At 45.5% G+C, this 22,179-nt stretch overlaps 1 protein-coding gene across 8 annotated transcripts in view; it reads left to right on the plus strand.

Moving 5' to 3' along the window:
• The window catches only part of IKZF4 (IKAROS family zinc finger 4), a 142,721-nt gene that overhangs the window by 71,548 nt on the left and 48,994 nt on the right, over nt 1-22,179 (plus strand). The gene's annotated exons all lie outside the window — the stretch shown is intronic.

The following is a 22,179-nucleotide window of genomic DNA, read 5'->3' on the forward strand; positions in this document are numbered from 1 at the left end:
CTTTCAAAGGGGGCGTGACCTGGCTCTTCCCTCTATATCCCTCCCCAGACTCAGTTTAGAAAATGTGCCCTGCGAGATGGAGGCACTCGGGGGAGCTCTTAGAGTTTCTCTGAAAATACTTTGTTAGGTTTTTTATTTTGGGGAGATCTGCTGGCTACAGACTCCCTGCTTCGTGGGAAAGAGGGGAGAGCAGTCTAGACCCACTTCTAATGAGTTTCAGGGCTCTGCTGCTGCTGACAGGATGCCTTCAGCTCCTGAGGGGAGATGAACTCCGGGCTCTCCTGGATGCTCGCTCCCACAGCTTGCTTTCCCCCGTCTTCAAGCCAGAAGTCAGAAGACAGGTGAGTATGTGAGGAAAATACATCCTCTCTTCAACAAAGACGGCATATAGAGGTACCGCGCAGCATGATTTGCTCAGTGCGCGCCAGGCTCCCGGACTGTACACACCGCTGGGTGCAGGGCACTGGGGGGGGCGCTGTCGCCCTGGGAAGCTAAAAATACCTCATAAATAAGGCTGGCATATCTGTACAGTGCCCTGGCACTGCCCGCAAACCCCAGCCAGGATAAATATGTAAAAATAAGTGGGAAGAAGCGCGCCATGTTGGGGGCGGGGCTTCTTCCTCCAGGCTCGCTCAGCGCCATTTCCTCCTCCAAGCAGCAGCGCTGGTCCTTCCTCACAGCAGACTAGTACCAGGGGCTATAAAAACGAGGGGGGCAGATTATTTCTATACAGATATATAGTGCTGCAGCTCTGTGACACTTGAGGGTGTTTTCAGACCTGCACTTTGGCGCTGGGGTGTGAGCTGGCTCCTTTCCTTTTGTTCCCTCACAGGCTTTTCTTTGGGTGCTGTTAGGGAGACAACATGTCTGAGGCAGAATTTTCCTCTCAGGGGGATAATTTATTGAGGACACCAAATGTTTTGGGGGTCCTGTCGGCACCACCGACAGCTGATTGGTTAACTGCTTTAAATGCTAATGTTACACTGTTAAATCAAAAGTTTACTGAATCTGACTCTAAACTGCAGATTTGGAAGAAATCAGTAGATGACGCTTTATTACAAGGGTCACTGAAACGTAGTGTTGACCAATTAGACGACACAGATACCGACACGGACTCTGATACCGGTGCCGATTATGCTGATTCTAGATTAGATCCTAAATTGGCTAAGAGTATTCAATATATGATTGTGGCTGTCAAAGACATATTCCGTATTGACGAGGACCCCTTTACACCAGAAACGAGGGTCCTTATTTACAAAGAAAAGAGACGCTCTGTTTCTTTTCCTCCCTGTTTTGAACTAAATGACCTTTTTGATGGCATTTGGAATACACCTGATAAGAAATTTCTCATTCTTAATAGGATCAAGGTGGCATACCCCTTTCCCGCAGCGGATAGGGATAAGTGGGAAATACCACCCACAGTAGACAAAGCTCTAGCACGCTTGTCTAAACAGGTAGCGCTCCCTGCGGCTCAGTCGACGACTCTTAAGGAGTCGGCTGATCGTAAGCAGGAGGCTACTTTAAAAGCTATTTTTACTACCACGGGGACGCAGCTTAGACCGCTTATTGCGTCAGCGTGGGTTAGTAGCGCCATTGAAAAATGGGCTGAAAGTTTATCTGCGGATTTAGATACTCTGGATAGGGATAGCATACTAGTGACGCTTGGTTATATCAGGGACGCGCTGTGTACTTTAAAGAGGCTGCAAGAGATGCTGGCCTCCTGGGGGCTAAGGCTAATGCTATGTCAATTGCGGCTAGGCGTGCGCTATGGACTCATCAATGGAATGCTGACGCTGATTCCAAGAAAAATATGGAGTCCCTTCCCTTTAAGGGTGGGGAACTGTTCGGTGACTGCCTTACTGATTTAGTATCAGCGGCCATAGCGGGTAAATCTACTTTTCTCTAACGTCCTAGTGGATGCTGGGGACTCCGTCAGGACCATGGGGAATAGCGGCTCCGCAGGAGACAGGGCACAAAAGCAAGCTTTTAGGATCACATGGTGTGTACTGGCTCCTCCCCCCATGACCCTCCTCCAAGCCTCAGTTAGGTTTTTGTGCCCGTCCGAGTAGGGTGCAATCTAGGTGGCTCTCTTAAAGAGTTACTTAGAAAAAGTTTTTAGGTTCTTTATTTTCAGTGAGTCCTGCTGGCAACAGGCTCACTGCATCGAGGGACTTAGGGGAGAGATTTTCAACTCACCTGCGTGCAGGATGGATTGGATTCTTAGGCTACTGGACACCATTAGCTCCAGAGGGAGTCGGAACACAGGTCTCGCCCTGGGGTTCGTCCCGGAGCCGCGCCGCCGACCCCCCTTGCAGATGCTGAAAATTGAAGAGGTCCGGAACCATGCGGCAGAAGACTTTCAGTCTTCCTCAGGTAGCGCACAGCACTGCAGCTGTGCGCCATTGTCTGTCAGCACACTTCACACAGCGGTCACGGAGGGTGCAGGGCGCGGGGGGGGCGCCCTGGCAGCAATGTAGAATACCTGTATGGCGAAAAATACATCACATATAGCCCTTGAGGCTATATGGATGTATTTAACCCCTGCCAGATATCACAATCTCCGGAGAAGAAGCCCGCCGAAAAGGGGGCGGGGCCTATTCTCCTCAGCACACAGCGCCATTTTCCCTCACAGAAAGGCTGAGGGGAAGGCTCCCATGCTCTCCCCTGCACTGCACTACAGAAACAGGGTTAAAACAGAGAGGGGGGGGCACTGATTTGGCGATATAAATATATATTAAATGCTATAAGGGAGGAACACTTATATAAAGGTTGTCCCTGTATAATTATAGCATTTTGGTGTGTGCTGGCAAACTCTCCCTCTGTCTCCCCAAAGGGCTAGTGGGTCCTGTCCTCTATCAGAGCATTCCCTATGTGTGTGCTGTATGTCGGTACGTGTGTGTCGACATGTATGAGGAAAATGTTGGTGAGGAGGCGGAGAAAATTGCCTGTAATGGTGATGTCACTCTCTAGGGAGTCGACACCGGAATGGATGGCTTATTTATGGAATTACGTGATAATGTCAACACGCTGCAAGCCGGTTGACGACATGAGAGGGCCGGCGAACAAATTAGTATCTGTCCAGGCGTCTCAAATACCGTCAGGGGCTGTAAAATGCCCATTTACCTCAGTCGGTCGACACAGACCCAGACATGGACACTGATTTCAGTGTCGACGGTGAAGAAACAAACGTATTTTCCTTTAGGGCCACACGTTAAGGGCAATGAAGGAGGTGTTACATATTTCTGATACTCCAAGTACCACAAAAAAGGGTATTATGTGTGAGGTGAAAGAACTACCTGTAGTTTTTCCTGAATCAGATAAATTAAATGAAGTGTGTGATGATGCGTGGGTTTCCCCCGATAGAAAATTATTGGCGGTATACCTTTTCCCGCCAGAAGTTAAGGCGCGTTGGGAAACACCCCTCAGGCGCTCACACGCTTATCAGAACAAGTAGCGGTACCATATACAGATAGGGCCGTACTTAAGGAGCCAGCTGATAGGAGGCTGAAAAATATCCTAAAAAGTTTACACACACATGCTGGTGTTATACTGTGACCAGCGATCGCCTCAGCCTGGATGTGCAGACCTGAGGTGGCTTGGTCGGATTCCCTGACTAAAAATATTGATACCCTTGACAGGGACAGTATTTTATTGACTATAGAGCATTTAAAGGATGCATTTCTGTATATGCGAGATGCGCAGAGGGATATTTGCACTCTGGCATCAAGAGTAAATGCGATGTCCATATTCTGCAAGAAATGTTTATGGACACGACAGTGGTCAGGTGATGCAGATTCCAAACGGCACAAAGATGTATTGCCGTATAAAGGGGAGGAGTTATTTGGGGTCGGTCCATGGGACCTGGTGGCCACGGCAACTGCTGGAAAATCCACCGTTTTTTTTTACCCTAAGTCACATCTCTGCAGAAAAAGACACCGTCTTTTCAGCCTCAGTCTTTTCGTCCCTATAAGAGTCATATCTGCCCAGGGATAGAGGAAAGGGAAGAAGACTGCAGCAGGCAGCCCATTCCCAGGAACAGAAGCCCTCCGCCGCTTCTACTAAGTTCTCAGCATGACGCTGGGACCGTACAGGACCCCTGGATCCTACAAGTAGTATCCAAGGGGTACAGATTGGAATGTCGAGGCGTTTCCCCCCTCGCAGTTTCCTGTAGTCTGCTGTACCAATGTCTCCCTCCGACAGGGAGGCAGTATTGAAAATAATTCACAAGCTGTATTCCCAGCAGGTGATAATAAAATTACCCCTCCTACAAAAGGAAAGGGGTATTGTTCCACACTATATGGTGGTACTGAAGCCAGAAGGCTAGGTGAGACCGATTCTAAATCTGAAAAATTTGAACACTTACAAGGGTTCAAATCCAGATGGAGTCACTCAGAGCAGTGATAGCACAAGGGGACTATTTGGTGTCCCGGGACATCAGGGATGCTTACCTCCATGTCCCAAAAATGTGCTTGTCTCACCAAGGGTACCTCAGGTTCGTGGTACAGAACTGTCACTATCAGTTTCAGACGATGCCGTTGGATTGTCCAAGGCACCCCGGGTCCTTACCAAGGTAATGACCGAAATGAGGATTCGTCTTCAAAGAAAATGGACGACCTCCTGATAAGAACAAGGTCCAGAGAACAGTTGGAGGTCGGAGTAGCACTATCTCAAGTAGTTCTACGACAGCACGGGTGGATTCTAAATATTCCAAAACCGCAGTTGTTCCGACGACATGTCTGCTGGTCCTAGGGACTGGACACAGTCCAGGAAAAGGTGTTTCTCCCAGAGGAGAAAGCCAGGGAGTTATCCGAGCTAATCGGGATCCTCCTAAAACCAGGAAAAGTGTCAGTGCATCATTGCACAAGAGTCCTGGTAAAAATGGTGGCTTATTACGAAGCGCTTCCATTCGGCAGATTTCACGCAAGAGCTCTTCAGTGGGATCTGCTGGACAAATGGTCCGGATCGCATCTTCAGATGCATCAGCGGATAACCCTATATCCAAGGACAAGGGTGTCTCTCCTGTGGTGATTACAGAGGGCTCATCTTCTAGAGGGCCGCAGATTCAGCATTCAGGATTGGATGCTGGTGACCACGGAGGCCAGCCTGAGAGGCTGGGGAGCAGTCACACAGGGAAAAAATTTCCAGGGAGTGTGATCAAGTCTAGAGAATTCTCTCCACATAAATATACTGGAGCTAAGAGCAAATTTATAATGCTCTAAGCTTAGCAAGGCCTCTGCTTCAAGGTCAGCCGGTATTGATCCAGTGGGATAACATCACGGCAGTCGCCCACGTAAACAGAAAGGGCGGCACAAGAAGCAGGAGGGCAGTGGTCAAAACTGCAAGGATTTTCGCTAGGCGGAAAATCATGTGATAGCACTGTCAGCAGTGTTCATTCCGGGAGTGGACGACTGGGAAGCAGACTTCCTCAGCAGGCACGACCTCCACCCGGGAAAGTGGGAACTTCATCGGGAAGTTTTCCGCATGAGTGTGAACCTTTGGGAAAGACCAAAGGTGGACATGAGGGAGTCCCGCCTGAACAAAAAACGGGACAGGTATTGCGCCAGGTCACGAGACCTTCAGGCGATAGCTGTGGACGTCCTGGTAACACCGTGGGTGTAACAGTCGGTGTATGTGTTCCCTCCTCTGCTTCTCATAACCAAGGTATTGAGAATTATAAGACGTAGAGGAGTAAGAACTATACTTGTGGCTCCGGATTGGCCAAGAGGGACTTGGTACCCGGAACTTCAAGAGATGCTCACAGAGGACTAATAGCCTCGGGAGCTAAGATGGAATTTGCTTTCAGCAAGAACCATGTCTGTTCCAAGAGGAACCGTGACATTTGCCTCTAAGAAAGGACCTGCTCCAGCAGGGACCTTGTCTGTTCCAAGACTTACCGCGGCTGCGTTCGACGACATGGCGGTTGAACGCCGGATCCTAAGGGAAAAGGCATTCCGGAAGAGGTCATACCTACCCTGGTCACAGCCAGGAAGGAGGTGACCGCACAACGTTATCACCACATGTGGTGAAAATATGTTGCATGGGTGAGGCCAGGAAGGCCCCACAAAAGAATTTCAACTGGGTCGATTTCTGCACTTCCTGCAAACAGGAGTGTCTATGAGCCTCAAATTGGGGTCCATTAAGGTTCAAGTTTCGGCCCTGTAGATTTTCTTCCAGAAAAAATTGGCTTCAGTTCCTGAAGTCCAGACGCTTGTCAAGGGAGTATTGCATATACAGCCCTTGTGTGCCTCCAGTGGCACCGTGGGATCTCAACGTAGTGTTGGGATTCCTCAAATCATATTGGTTTGAACCGCTCAAATCTGTGGATTTGAAATATCTCACATGGAAAGTGACCATGATGTGGCCCTGGCTTCGGCCAGGCGATTGTCAGAATTGGGGCTTGGTCTTAAAAAAGCCCATATTTGATTTTCCATTCGGACAGGGTAGAACTGCGGACTCGTCCCCAGTTTTTTCCTAAGGTGGTGTCAGCGTTTCACCTGAAACAACATGTTGTGGTGCCTGCGGCTACTAGGGACTTGGAGGACTCCAAGTTGCTAGACGTTGTCGGGGCCCTAAAAATATATATATATATATATATATAGAAGAAGGGCAAGTCGCACTCACGTTTATATCCTCAATACAGCAGCTGGGGTGTCATCCATGGATTCCCTCCAGAGAATCCAATTAAAGAGAAAAGCAAATGGAGCACTCACCAGTCTTTGCATAGGTGTAGATATCAAATTTGAAATTTTATTTCTCCAGACAGCATAGATAGCACAGCATGACTGTTTGCTACAGTCCAATAACTTTGAAAAAAGCCCAAGCCCAAACGTTTTCGGCCATATCCAGACCGTCATCAGGGGACACAGGAAACATCAGAGAGCTGTCACTTCATATTTAGCACATCAGCAGCCTAACTGACCATGCCTCACCGGCTCCCTAAATACCCATTATTCAAAAAACGCGCCAAAATTGCGTCATTATGTGGGCGGAGTCAGCCCAGTATATTCGTAATTATACATATGAACAACCCAATATTAATATAAATGGATATTAATGCAGATCACCCATTTCATATTAGTATCAACAATCCACAACCAGAGTCTCAATATTATAAAAATACCTGAGCAAAGATCGTAATGGTTGCATAGCAACCACTACCCAGCCGCCCCATCTCTGTCAGCCGCCAATCGGGACCTAAACGGAAGTGACGTATCGGACTGGTCGCCTAGCAACCTTCCGAGCGTCACTCCACAGATGACATGATGCTGACAACCGCCGGAACGGAAATGACGTCTCGGACTGGTTGCCAAGCAACCTCCCGGGCGTCACACCACGGCCAATAGATGACATTCTAAATCACTGGTTGCCGGGTGACCCTCCGAGCGGCTCACCGCATATATTACCTATGGTTGCCACGCAACCAGGCATAGACAGGCGGAACTACAATCGCCTGCTGACAGGGAAAACCACTTTGTATAAGGACATATTTAAAACAATATGGGACAGAAATTATATATATATATAAAAAAAGGGAATCCAAATACTAATTTTATGGATTTTTTTGGATGATCAATAGGGTTGTTCAACTAAACAAAGATGTGGGCAATAAGGAGCCAATGAGGTGTGGGTAATACTCTATCATGACAAACACCAACATACAACATGAATACATAAACATGAGTACATATATGCATGCGTCTAAAACACATGCATATATGAACATCAATTAAAAGTGTATTTAATTAACACTTTTCAGTGCACTGGTCTAAAGGGCAAAAGCCCCACTTCTTTATCTAAGGAAAATCCCAAGGTGATTATTCTCATTTAGTCCATTGGGAGCTAGAGTTCCCAATCTAAAAATCCATCTTGCCTCCAATTTTCTCAATATAAGGGCACGGTCTCCGCCCCTCTCGGGTTCCGGGACCCAATCAATTATACGACACCTAAGTGCTGAGCCCTGATGTCCCGCTTTTAAGAAGTGCTGTGCCACCGGTTTATCAGATGAACCAGATATAATTGCCTGGTGGATCGAGCTCCTGTGGTTTGCCATTCGTTCTCTGAAGGTGCAGGTCGTCATCCCAACGTATGCCAGGCCACATGGGCATAAAAGCATATAGACTACATGGTTTAACCTGCAGTGAAGCTTATATCTGATGTTAATCACTTTTCCAGTGTGAGGGTGTGGAAAAGAAGTGCCTGGCAGCAGCGAGCGGCACGTCACACAACCAACGCATCTGAAGCAACCTGGCCTCTGAGAGTGCAGCCATGTACTGCTTTCCTTGGCATTAAGACGTCGGGCAGGTTGCATAAGGATCTGCTTCAGGTTTCTACCACGTCTATAAGCCATCATTGGTGGATTCTCCAGAGTACCCTTAAACTTCGGGTCAGATCTAATTAATGGCCAATGCTTTTTCAAGGTTTTGGAGATAACCGGAGACATATCATCATATTGTGTCACAAATATCATCCGGCTCTGTCCCTGGTTACGTTTCTGATGTACCTTACGTTTTGCCTTAATGAGACAGCTCTCCACTGTGGTCTTTGTATATCCCCTTTCGAGGAAACGTTCTTTCATCTCTCTGATTTGAACTTCTGCGGTATCAGGGTTAGTGTTGTTCCGTAAGACCCTCATAAATTGGGAAATAGGGAGGCTTGATTTAAGAGAGGGCGGGTGTTTACTGGTCGCATGCAGGAAGGTGTTTCTATCGGTTTCTTTCCTATACAATGTAGAACCCAGTTCCATTCCATTCCGGAATATAGTCACATCCAAAAAATTGATGGAGTCATACTCACAAACCCCAGTAAAACGAACCGTGGACTCTAAATTGTTAAGTTCATTCAACATGGAATGAAATTCCTCCCTGGTGCCACTCCACAGCAGAAATATGTCATCTATAAATCTCTTGTAATAGGCGATCTTATTGCCAAATTTAGGGTAGATGTTTTTAGACTCATAATCATGCATGAAAATACCAGCATACATCGGGGCCACATTAGACCCCATCGCGGTCCCCGAGCATTGGAGGTAATAATTACCCTGATAAGTGAAATGGTTATATATCAAAATTAACTCAAGTAGCTCCAAAATAAATTCACATGGAAGATGCATGTCACCATGTATGATCATCAATTTTCTAACTGCCTCAATCCCTTCTATATGGGGAATGATAGTATATAAAGATGAAACATCCATGGTTACAAATAGCATATTTTCACTAAGATCTCTAAACGCAAGAATGTTGTCCAAGAAATCGCTCGTATCTCGAAGATAACTCGGGATGTGAGGGATAAGTTCTTGTAAAAAACTATCCACAAAAATAGCTAAGGGCTGCAAAAGGGAACCCCTGGCAGAGATGATAGGCCTGCCAGGGGGGTCCACCAATGACTTGTGGACCTTAGGCAGTGTATAAATCAATGGGCAGATCGGAAACTCCACCTTTAAGTACGAAGCGACCTGTTCAGTGAGCCAACCATTCTGAGTGGCCATATCAATGACCTGGTCTATTCGTCTTTTTATACCTGGCATAGGATTCATGCTACACTTGGTATAAGTTGTCACATCCGTCAGCTGGCGTTTAATTTCTTTGTCATAATCAACTGCATCCTGGATGACAATTGCCCCGCCCTTATCCGCAGGGCGGATCACAATGGTGTCATTGTCCCTCAAGGATTTAAGGGCCTGTCTCTGTTGGAAATTAAGGTTATCAAAAACCCTCTTAACCTTAGATTCCTTGCAATCATGTTCTGTCATCCTCAGGAAAGTACGTATGCTGGCGTTATTAGTCTGTGGATCAAAAAGGCTTGGTTTCAAAAATTGAGAACCTGTCTGTTCAAAACGACCAGTCTCATCTTTGTCCATGAAAAAATCGCGTAGCCTTAACTTCCTCCCAAACTTATAATGATCCACAGCGAAATTAAACTCATCATGCCTAGAAGAAGGCACAAAACTTAATCCCAGGGCCAAGAGAGAACCTTCAGCCTTAGACAAAACATGATTGGATAAATTGAATACACATCCCGATTCTATCTCCTCCTGTTTCTTCCGCCTGGATCCCCCCCTCCGCGGGTGTGGTCTACCTGGTTTCCAGGTGTGCCCGCCCGTCTCCTTCGTGGACCTAAAAAACCACTTGGTGGAAGTGGTGCATTAGGTTCAGAGTCAGATGCAGACTGTGATGTTGATGACTCTAATCCAAATTTATTTCTATATTTCTGTGGACGGTATGTCCTCTGTCTCCTACCTCCACTAGGATTACCAGAAAGCCATCTATACACATTATGTGTAGCATAGTCAGTCGTTACAGTCTGCAGTTTTTTTCTCTTAAAAGAGACCAACTCCTCCCTGTATGTATTTAATTGTGTCTGAATTTTTTCACACCAGTTGTCAGTCTTGTCATTTTTCAGAGTCGTTAAATTAGATTTTTCAAATTTCGTGATTTCATCACGGACCTTCACAAGTTCAATACCGACTTCCTCAATAACTAGGAGGATCAGGTCCAAGGAACATTTATTGAGGACCCCGCACCACTTGCTGCAAAACACAGCATTGGTTCTACCAATGGTTGGCGTATTAGTGATGCGGAATCCTCTAGGAATTCTCTTGGACCTGTGATATTCTGACAAGAACTGACCATGTAATGTCAATTCTGTTTCCCTTCTTTTGAGGCGTATGATTTTATGCATCAAATCAATAGGTTTCTCATCAGGGAGCCTGGTGAATTCAAAGTGGTCAAAATATACCTTTTCGGCATCGTCATCAGTCAGTGATACCAGCTGATTTTCAGCGGCTGATAACAATTCCTCATCAAACAAAACAACCTCAGATTGAGACATTATGTAAAATCAGACTTAACCAAACAAACACAGTCAGGTATTGGAGCTGAGTTAGGGAAGATGAATTCAGAAGAGGAAGGTAAATACAGGAAAACAAAAACATACAGAAAATTAAACATGCATATCTAGAGATAATCCTATTGACATATCCTACTGTGGAATGACACCAAGGAGAAATATAGGACCAGTGCACTGACAAAAAATCAATTAATTAAAAATGACAAAAAAATGTCATATCGGAGTCGACCACTATATGGTCAAAAAACGGCATAATATATTGATCTAATTGTATAAATGTCCACGGGTGCAGACCAAGAAAGCAGTCCACAATCAGGATCCTAATTTCTTTATGTATAGAAGAAGGGCAAGTCGCACTCACGTTTATATCCTCAATACAGCAGCTGGGGTGTCATCCATGGATTCCCTCCAGAGAATCCAATTAAAGAGAAAAGCAAATGGAGCACTCACCAGTCTTTGCATAGGTGTAGATATCAAATTTGAAATTTTATTTCTCCAGACAGCATAGATAGCACAGCATGACTGTTTGCTACAGTCCAATAACTTTGAAAAAAGCCCAAGCCCAAACGTTTTCGGCCATATCCAGACCGTCATCAGGGGACACAGGAAACATCAGAGAGCTGTCACTTCATATTTAGCACATCAGCAGCCTAACTGACCATGCCTCACCGGCTCCCTAAATACCCATTATTCAAAAAACGCGCCAAAATTGCGTCATTATGTGGGCGGAGTCAGCCCAGTATATTCGTAATTATACATATGAACAACCCAATATTAATATAAATGGATATTAATGCAGATCACCCATTTCATATTAGTATCAACAATCCACAACCAGAGTCTCAATATTATAAAAATACCTGAGCAAAGATCGTAATGGTTGCATAGCAACCACTACCCAGCCGCCCCATCTCTGTCAGCCGCCAATCGGGACCTAAACGGAAGTGACGTATCGGACTGGTCGCCTAGCAACCTTCCGAGCGTCACTCCACAGATGACATGATGCTGACAACCGCCGGAACGGAAATGACGTCTCGGACTGGTTGCCAAGCAACCTCCCGGGCGTCACACCACGGCCAATAGATGACATTCTAAATCACTGGTTGCCGGGTGACCCTCCGAGCGGCTCACCGCATATATTACCTATGGTTGCCACGCAACCAGGCATAGACAGGCGGAACTACAATCGCCTGCTGACAGGGAAAACCACTTTGTATAAGGACATATTTAAAACAATATGGGACAGAAATTGTTTTGTTTTAAATATGTCCTTATACAAAGTGGTTTTCCCTGTCAGCAGGCGATTGTAGTTCCGCCTGTCTATGCCTGGTTGCGTGGCAACCATAGGTAATATATGCGGTGAGCCGCTCGGAGGGTCACCCGGCAACCAGTGATTTAGAATGTCATCTATTGGCCGTGGTGTGACGCCCGGGAGGTTGCTTGGCAACCAGTCCGAGACGTCATTTCCGTTCCGGCGGTTGTCAGCATCATGTCATCTGTGGAGTGACGCTCGGAAGGTTGCTAGGCGACCAGTCCGATACGTCACTTCCGTTTAGGTCCCGATTGGCGGCTGACAGAGATGGGGCGGCTGGGTAGTGGTTGCTATGCAACCATTACGATCTTTGCTCAGGTATTTTTATAATATTGAGACTCTGGTTGTGGATTGTTGATACTAATATGAAATGGGTGATCTGCATTAATATCCATTTATATTAATATTGGGTTGTTCATATGTATAATTACGAATATACTGGGCTGACTCCGCCCACATAATGACGCAATTTTGGCGCGTTTTTTGAATAATGGGTATTTAGGGAGCCGGTGAGGCATGGTCAGTTAGGCTGCTGATGTGCTAAATATGAAGTGACAGCTCTCTGATGTTTCCTGTGTCCCCTGATGACGGTCTGGATATGGCCGAAAACGTTTGGGCTTGGGCTTTTTTCAAAGTTATTGGACTGTAGCAAACAGTCATGCTGTGCTATCTATGCTGTCTGGAGAAATAAAATTTCAAATTTGATATCTACACCTATGCAAAGACTGGTGAGTGCTCCATTTGCTTTTCTCTTTAATTGGATTCTCTGGAGGGAATCCATGGATGACACCCCAGCTGCTGTATTGAGGATATAAACGTGAGTGCGACTTGCCCTTCTTCTATACATAAAGAAATTAGGATCCTGATTGTGGACTGCTTTCTTGGTCTGCACCCGTGGACATTTATACAATTAGATCAATATATTATGCCGTTTTTTGACCATATAGTGGTCGACTCCGATATGACATTTTTTTGTCATTTTTAATTAATTGATTTTTTGTCAGTGCACTGGTCCTATATTTCTCCTTGGTGTCATTCCACAGTAGGATATGTCAATAGGATTATCTCTAGATATGCATGTTTAATTTTCTGTATGTTTTTGTTTTCCTGTATTTACCTTCCTCTTCTGAATTCATCTTCCCTAACTCAGCTCCAATACCTGACTGTGTTTGTTTGGTTAAGTCTGATTTTACATAATGTCTCAATCTGAGGTTGTTTTGTTTGATGAGGAATTGTTATCAGCCGCTGAAAATCAGCTGGTATCACTGACTGATGACGATGCCGAAAAGGTATATTTTGACCACTTTGAATTCACCAGGCTCCCTGATGAGAAACCTATTGATTTGATGCATAAAATCATACGCCTCAAAAGAAGGGAAACAGAATTGACATTACATGGTCAGTTCTTGTCAGAATATCACAGGTCCAAGAGAATTCCTAGAGGATTCCGCATCACTAATACGCCAACCATTGGTAGAACCAATGCTGTGTTTTGCAGCAAGTGGTGCGGGGTCCTCAATAAATGTTCCTTGGACCTGATCCTCCTAGTTATTGAGGAAGTCGGTATTGAACTTGTGAAGGTCCGTGATGAAATCACGAAATTTGAAAAATCTAATTTAACGACTCTGAAAAATGACAAGACTGACAACTGGTGTGAAAAAATTCAGACACAATTAAATACATACAGGGAGGAGTTGGTCTCTTTTAAGAGAAAAAAACTGCAGACTGTAACGACTGACTATGCTACACATAATGTGTATAGATGGCTTTCTGGTAATCCTAGTGGAGGTAGGAGACAGAGGACATACCGTCCACAGAAATATAGAAATAAATTTGGATTAGAGTCATCAACATCACAGTCTGCATCTGACTCTGAACCTAATGCACCACTTCCACCAAGTGGTTTTTTAGGTCCACGAAGGAGACGGGCGGGCACACCTGGAAACCAGGTAGACCACACCCGCGGAGGGGGGGATCCAGGCGGAAGAAACAGGAGGAGATAGAATCGGGATGTGTATTCAATTTATCCAATCATGTTTTGTCTAAGGCTGAAGGTTCTCTCTTGGCCCTGGGATTAAGTTTTGTGCCTTCTTCTAGGCATGATGAGTTTAATTTCGCTGTGGATCATTATAAGTTTGGGAGGAAGTTAAGGCTACGCGATTTTTTCATGGACAAAGATGAGACTGGTCGTTTTGAACAGACAGGTTCTCAATTTTTGAAACCAAGCCTTTTTGATCCACAGACTAATAACGCCAGCATACGTACTTTCCTGAGGATGACAGAACATGATTGCAAGGAATCTAAGGTTAAGAGGGTTTTTGATAACCTTAATTTCCAACAGAGACAGGCCCTTAAATCCTTGAGGGACAATGACACCATTGTGATCCGCCCTGCGGATAAGGGCGGGGCAATTGTCATCCAGGATGCAGTTGATTATGACAAAGAAATTAAACGCCAGCTGACGGATGTGACAACTTATACCAAGTGTAGCATGAATCCTATGCCAGGTATAAAAAGACGAATAGACCAGGTCATTGATATGGCCACTCAGAATGGTTGGCTCACTGAACAGGTCGCTTCGTACTTAAAGGTGGAGTTTCCGATCTGCCCATTGATTTATACACTGCCTAAGGTCCACAAGTCATTGGTGGACCCCCCTGGCAGGCCTATCATCTCTGCCAGGGGTTCCCTTTTGCAGCCCTTAGCTATTTTTGTGGATAGTTTTTTACAAGAACTTATCCCTCACATCCCGAGTTATCTTCGAGATACGAGCGATTTCTTGGACAACATTCTTGCGTTTAGAGATCTTAGTGAAAATATGCTATTTGTAACCATGGATGTTTCATCTTTATATACTATCATTCCCCATATAGAAGGGATTGAGGCAGTTAGAAAATTGATGATCATACATGGTGACATGCATCTTCCATGTGAATTTATTTTGGAGCTACTTGAGTTAATTTTGATATATAACCATTTCACTTATCAGGGTAATTATTACCTCCAATGCTCGGGGACCGCGATGGGGTCTAATGTGGCCCCGATGTATGCTGGTATTTTCATGCATGATTATGAGTCTAAAAACATCTACCCTAAATTTGGCAATAAGATCGCCTATTACAAGAGATTTATAGATGACATATTTCTGCTGTGGAGTGGCACCAGGGAGGAATTTCATTCCATGTTGAATGAACTTAACAATTTAGAGTCCACGGTTCGTTTTACTGGGGTTTGTGAGTATGACTCCATCAATTTTTTGGATGTGACTATATTCCGGAATGGAATGGAACTGGGTTCTACATTGTATAGGAAAGAAACCGATAGAAACACCTTCCTGCATGCGACCAGTAAACACCCGCCCTCTCTTAAATCAAGCCTCCCTATTTCCCAATTTATGAGGGTCTTACGGAACAACACTAACCCTGATACCGCAGAAGTTCAAATCAGAGAGATGAAAGAACGTTTCCTCGAAAGGGGATATACAAAGACCACAGTGGAGAGCTGTCTCATTAAGGCAAAACGTAAGGTACATCAGAAACGTAACCAGGGACAGAGCCGGATGATATTTGTGACACAATATGATGATATGTCTCCGGTTATCTCCAAAACCTTGAAAAAGCATTGGCCATTAATTAGATCTGACCCGAAGTTTAAGGGTACTCTGGAGAATCCACCAATGATGGCTTATAGACGTGGTAGAAACCTGAAGCAGATCCTTATGCAACCTGCCCGACGTCTTAATGCCAAGGAAAGCAGTACATGGCTGCACTCTCAGAGGCCAGGTTGCTTCAGATGCGTTGGTTGTGTGACGTGCCGCTCGCTGCTGCCAGGCACTTCTTTTCCACACCCTCACACTGGAAAAGTGATTAACATCAGATATAAGCTTCACTGCAGGTTAAACCATGTAGTCTATATGCTTTTATGCCCATGTGGCCTGGCATACGTTGGGATGACGACCTGCACCTTCAGAGAACGAATGGCAAACCACAGGAGCTCGATCCACCAGGCAATTATATCTGGTTCATCTGATAAACCGGTGGCACAGCACTTCTTAAAAGCGGGACATCAGGGCTCAGCACTTAGGTGTCGTATAATTGATTGGGTCCCGGAACCCGAGAGGGGCGGAGACCGTGCCCTTATATTGAGAAAATTGGAGGCAAGATGGATTTTTAGATTGGGAACTCTAGCTCCCAATGGACTAAATGAGAATAATCACCTTGGGATTTTCCTTAGATAAAGAAGTGGGGCTTTTGCCCTTTAGACCAGTGCACTGAAAAGTGTTAATTAAATACACTTTTAATTGATGTTCATATATGCATGTGTTTTAGACGCATGCATATATGTACTCATGTTTATGTATTCATGTTGTATGTTGGTGTTTGTCATGATAGAGTATTACCCACACCTCATTGGCTCCTTATTGCCCACATCTTTGTTTAGTTGAACAACCCTATTGATCATCCAAAAAAATCCATAAAATTAGTATTTGGATTCCCTTTTTTTATATATATATATAATTTCTGTCCCATATTGTTTTAAATATGTCCTTATACAAAGTGGTTTTCCCTGTCAGCAGGCGATTGTAGTTCCGCCTGTCTATGCCTGGTTGCGTGGCAACCATAGGTAATATATGCGGTGAGCCGCTCGGAGGGTCACCCGGCAACCAGTGATTTAGAATGTCATCTATTGGCCGTGGTGTGACGCCCGGGAGGTTGCTTGGCAACCAGTCCGAGACGTCATTTCCGTTCCGGCGGTTGTCAGCATCATGTCATCTGTGGAGTGACGCTCGGAAGGTTGCTAGGCGACCAGTCCGATACGTCACTTCCGTTTAGGTCCCGATTGGCGGCTGACAGAGATGGGGCGGCTGGGTAGTGGTTGCTATGCAACCATTACGATCTTTGCTCAGGTATTTTTATAATATTGAGACTCTGGTTGTGGATTGTTGATACTAATATGAAATGGGTGATCTGCATTAATATCCATTTATATTAATATTGGGTTGTTCATATGTATAATTACGAATATACTGGGCTGACTCCGCCCACATAATGACGCAATTTTGGCGCGTTTTTTGAATAATGGGTATTTAGGGAGCCGGTGAGGCATGGTCAGTTAGGCTGCTGATGTGCTAAATATGAAGTGACAGCTCTCTGATGTTTCCTGTGTCCCCTGATGACGGTCTGGATATGGCCGAAAACGTTTGGGCTTGGGCTTTTTTCAAAGTTATTGGACTGTAGCAAACAGTCATGCTGTGCTATCTATGCTGTCTGGAGAAATAAAATTTCAAATTTGATATCTACACCTATGCAAAGACTGGTGAGTGCTCCATTTGCTTTTCTCTATATATATATATATATATTATATATATTATATATATATATATATATATATATATATATATATATATATATATATATATATATATATATATTATATATATATATATATATATATATATATATATATATATATATATATATATATATATATATAATATATATTTCCAGGACGGCTGGAGTCAGAAAGTCTGACTTGCTGTTTATATTGTATACACCCAAAAAAGGGGTGCTCCTGCTTCTAAGCAGACTATTGCTCGTTGGATTTGTAGTACAATTCAGCTTGCACATTCTGTGGCAGGCCTGCCACAGTCAAAATCTGTAAATGCCCACTCCACAAGGAAGGTGGGCTCATCTTGGGCGGATGCCCGAGGGGGTATCGGCTGTAAAACTTTGCCGAGCAGCTACGTGGTCAAGGTGGAACACGTTTGTAAAATTCTACAAATTTGATACCCTGGCTGAGGAGGACCTGGAGTTCTCTCATTCGGTGCTGCAGAGTCATCCGCACTCTCCCGCCCGTTTGGGAGCTTTGGTATAATCCCCATGGTCCTGACGGAGTCCCCAGCATCCACTAGGACGTTAGAGAAAATAAGATTTTACTTACCGATAAATCTATTTCTCGTAGTCCGTAGTGGATGCTGGGCGCCCATCCCAAGTGCGGATTGTCTGCATTACTTGTACATAGTTATTGCTACAAAAATCGGGTTATTATTGTGGTGAGCCATCTTTTTTTAGAGGCTACTTCATTGTTATCATACTGTTAACTGGGTTCAGATCACAAGTTGTACGGTGTGATTGGTGTGGCTGGTATGAGTCTTACCCGGGATTCAAGATCCTTCCTTATTGTGTACGCTCGTCCGGGCACAGTACCTAACTGAGGCTTGGAGGAGGGTCATGGGGGGAGGAGCCAGTACACACCATGTGATCCTAAAAGCTTGCTTTTGTGCCCTGTCTCCTGCGGAGCCGCTATTCCCCATGGTCCTGACGGAGTCCCCAGCATCCACTACGGACTACGAGAAATAGATTTATCGGTAAGTAAAATCTTATTATTTACTCCTGCACAACAGAAGAAACCGCACTATCAAATGCAGTCCTTTCGGCCCAATAAATATAGAAAAGGCCGAGGTAACTTCTTCCTCGCTACCAGTGGTAGAGGAAGGGGCAAGAGAACTTCCGCCTCCTCGAGTTCACAAGAGCAGAAGTCCTCCCCGGCTTCCGCCAAATCCACCGCATGATGTCGGGTCTCCCTTACAGGAGACCGCACCGGTGGGGGCACGTCTAAGGCTTTTCAGTCAGGTTTGGGTTCGCTCGGACCTGAACCCTTGGGTGTTACAAATTGTGACCCAAGGGTACAAACTGGAATTCCAAGACGTTCCCCCTCGCCGTTTTTTCAAATCACCCTTACCAGTTTCGCTTCCAGACAGAGTTCTAGTCTGTGGAGCAATACAAAAATTATGTCAAAATCAGGTTGTGATCCTGGTCCCCCGGGCACAACAAGGGGAAGGGTTTTATTCAAGCCTTTTTGTAGTGCCGAAGCCAGATGGCTCGGTACGACCAATCCTCAACCTAAAATCTCTAAATTTTTTCCTGAAGAAATTCAAATTCAAGATGGAGTCTCTCCGAGCGGTGATCTCCAGCCTGGAGGAGGGGGAATTCATGGTGTCTTTGGACATAAAGGATGCCTACCTTCATGTTCCCATTTATTCCCCTCATCAGAGTTCTCTCCGGTTTGCAATCCAGGATACTCATTACCAATTTCAGACGTTGCCGTTTGGCCTGGCCACGGCTCCGAGGATTTTCACAAAAGTCATTGTAGAAATGATGGTTCTCCTCAGAAAAAGAGGAGTTACAATTATCCCGTACTTGGATGATCTCCTGATAAAGGCGAGGTCCAAGGAAAAACTGGTACAGGACATTGCACTGTCTCTGTCGCTTCTACAACAGCACGGCTGGCTCTTGAACCTGCCGCAATCACACTTAATTCCAACAACCCGGTTGGCATTTTTAGGTATGATTCTGGACACTGCCCAGCTGAGTGTTCCTCCCTCCGGAGAAAGCACTGGAAATTCAGAGTTTGGTAAAACTCATTCTGAAACCACCAACTGTCTCCATTCATCAATGCATTCGATTGCTGGGGAAGATGGTGGCGGCATACGAGGCCCTCCAATTCGGGAGGTTCTATGCCAGAGTGTTTCAGTGGGACCTGTTGGACAAATGGTCCGGATCCCACCTTCATATGCACCGGAGGATAGTTCTATCCCCCAACACCAGAATCTCACTCCTGTGGTGGCTACACAGCTCTCACCTCTTAGGAGGACGCAGATTCGGGATCCAAGACTGGATCCTAGTGACCACGGATGCAAGTCTCTGGGGTTGGGGAGCAGTCACACAAGGGGTGACATTCCAAGGAAGATGGTCAAGTCAGAAAACTCTTCTTCACATAAACGTGCTGGAGTTGAGGGCCATTTACAACGGCCTTCTACAAGCGGAGCATCTTCTCGAAACCGGCCTGTCCTGATCCAATCGGACAATGTGACAGCAGTAGCGTACATAAACCGCCAAGGCGGCACAAAGAGCAGAACAGCAATGGCAGAAGCCACAAGGATTCTTCGCTGGGCAGAGACTTGGGTAAGCGCTCTGTCGGCAATTTTCCTTCCGGGAGTGGCCAACTGGGAAGCAGACTTCCTCAGCAGACACGATCTACATCCAGGGGAGTGGAGCCTCCATCAGGAGGTCTTCTCCCTACTAACAAATCTATGGGGGGTTCCCCACATAGACATGATGGCATCCCGCCACAACAAAAAACTACTAAAGTATTGTTCCCGGTCCAGGGACCCTCAGGCGGCGGCAATGGATGCACTGACGTCACCTTGGGTGTATCCGTCGGTGTATGTTTTCCCTCCGCTTCCTCTCATTCCAAAGGCTCTGAGAATCCTAAGAAAATCACAGATTCCAGCGCTCCTTGTAGTTCCAGACTGGCCAAAGAGAATTTGGTACCCGGATCTTCAGGAGTTGTTAGTCGAAGATCCATGGCCTCTTCGCGAGGATCTGCTGCGGCAGGGGCCGTACGTCTATCAAGACTTACAGCGGCTACGTTTGACGGCATGGTGGTTGAACGCCAGATTTTAGGCCGTAAGGGTATTCCCGATGAAGTCATCCCCACTCATCCTTGCTAGGAAGGGTGTGACGTCGAAACACTATCACCGTATTTAGAGGAAATATATTTCCTGGTGCGAGTACAAGAAAGCTCCAGTGGAGAAGTTTGACCTTGGACGTTTTCTCCATTTTCTACAAAATGGAGTGGATGTGGGCCTTAAATTAGGCTCCATAAAAGTGCAGATTTCTGCTTTGTCAATTTTCTTTCAGAAACAATTGGCCTCATTTCCTGAGGTGCAGACCTTTGTAAAAGGGGTACTACACATCCAACCTCCTTTTGTGCCACCTGTGGCACCTTGGGATCTTAATGTGGTTTTGACATTCCTAAAATCACTTTGGTTTGAACCTTTAAGTAAAGTGGAGTTGAAATTCCTCACTTGGAAGGTTGTCATTTTGTTAGCATTGGCATCCGCAAGGCGGGTGTCTGAATTGGCGGCCTTGTCTCACAAGAGCCCTTATTTGATCTTCCATGAAGATAGGGCAGAATTGAGAACTCTGCAACAATTTCTGCCAAAGGTGGTTTCCTCTTTTCATATTAACCAACCTATTGTGGTGCCAGTGGCTACTGACACTTTGGCTGAGGAAAAGTCTCTGGATGTCGTCAGAGCTTTGAAAATTTACGTTGCCAGAACGGCTCCAGTTAGAAAGACAGAGTCTCTGTTTGTGCTATATGCTACCAATAAACTTTGGTATCCTGCTTCCAAGCAAACCATTGCCCGCTGGATATGTCACACGATTCAGCAGGCTCATTCCACGGCGAGTTTGCGGTTACCTAAATCGGTAAAAGCCCATTCCACTAGGAAGGTGGGCTCGTCCTGGGCGGCTGGCCGGGGTGTCTCGGCATTACAACTTTGCCGAGCTGCTACTTGGTCGGGGTCAAACACATTTGCTAAGTTTTACAAGTTTGATACCTTGGCCGATGAAGACCTAAAGTTTGGTAAATCGGTGCTGCAGAGTCATCCGCACTCTCCCGCCCGTTATAGAGCTTTGGTATAATCCCATGGTTCTTTTGGTGTCCCCAACATCCTCAAGGACGCAATAGAAAACAGGATTTTAATACCTACCAGTAAATCCTTTTCTATAAGTCCGTAGAGGATGTTGGGCGCCCGTCCCATTGCGTACTGTATCTGCAGTTTAGTTCTGGTTACACACAGGTTGTGTTATGGTTTCTTCAGCTTGTTGCTGAATTTTGTTCATGTCCGTTGGCATGTGTTCAGTTGAATGCCATGTTATTCGGCATGTTTATGGCGTGAGCTGGTATGACGCTCACCTTGTTGTTAATTCCTTTCCTCAAAATGTTCATCTCTCCGGGCACAGTTCCAAACCGAGTCTGGGGAGGGATATAGAGGGAGGAGCCAAGTCACGCCCCTTTGAAAGTCTTAAAGTGCCCATGTCTCCTGCGGATCCGTCTATATCCCATGGTTCTTTTGGTGTCCCCAACATCCTCTACGGACTTATAGAAAAGGATTTACCGGTAGGTATTAAAATCCTGTTTTAATTGTGTGATTTATTTTGTTTTTGTTTTGT

Source organism: Pseudophryne corroboree, chromosome 2 (assembly GCF_028390025.1).
Source record: "Pseudophryne corroboree isolate aPseCor3 chromosome 2, aPseCor3.hap2, whole genome shotgun sequence".
NCBI classification, from domain to species: domain Eukaryota; kingdom Metazoa; phylum Chordata; class Amphibia; order Anura; family Myobatrachidae; genus Pseudophryne; species Pseudophryne corroboree.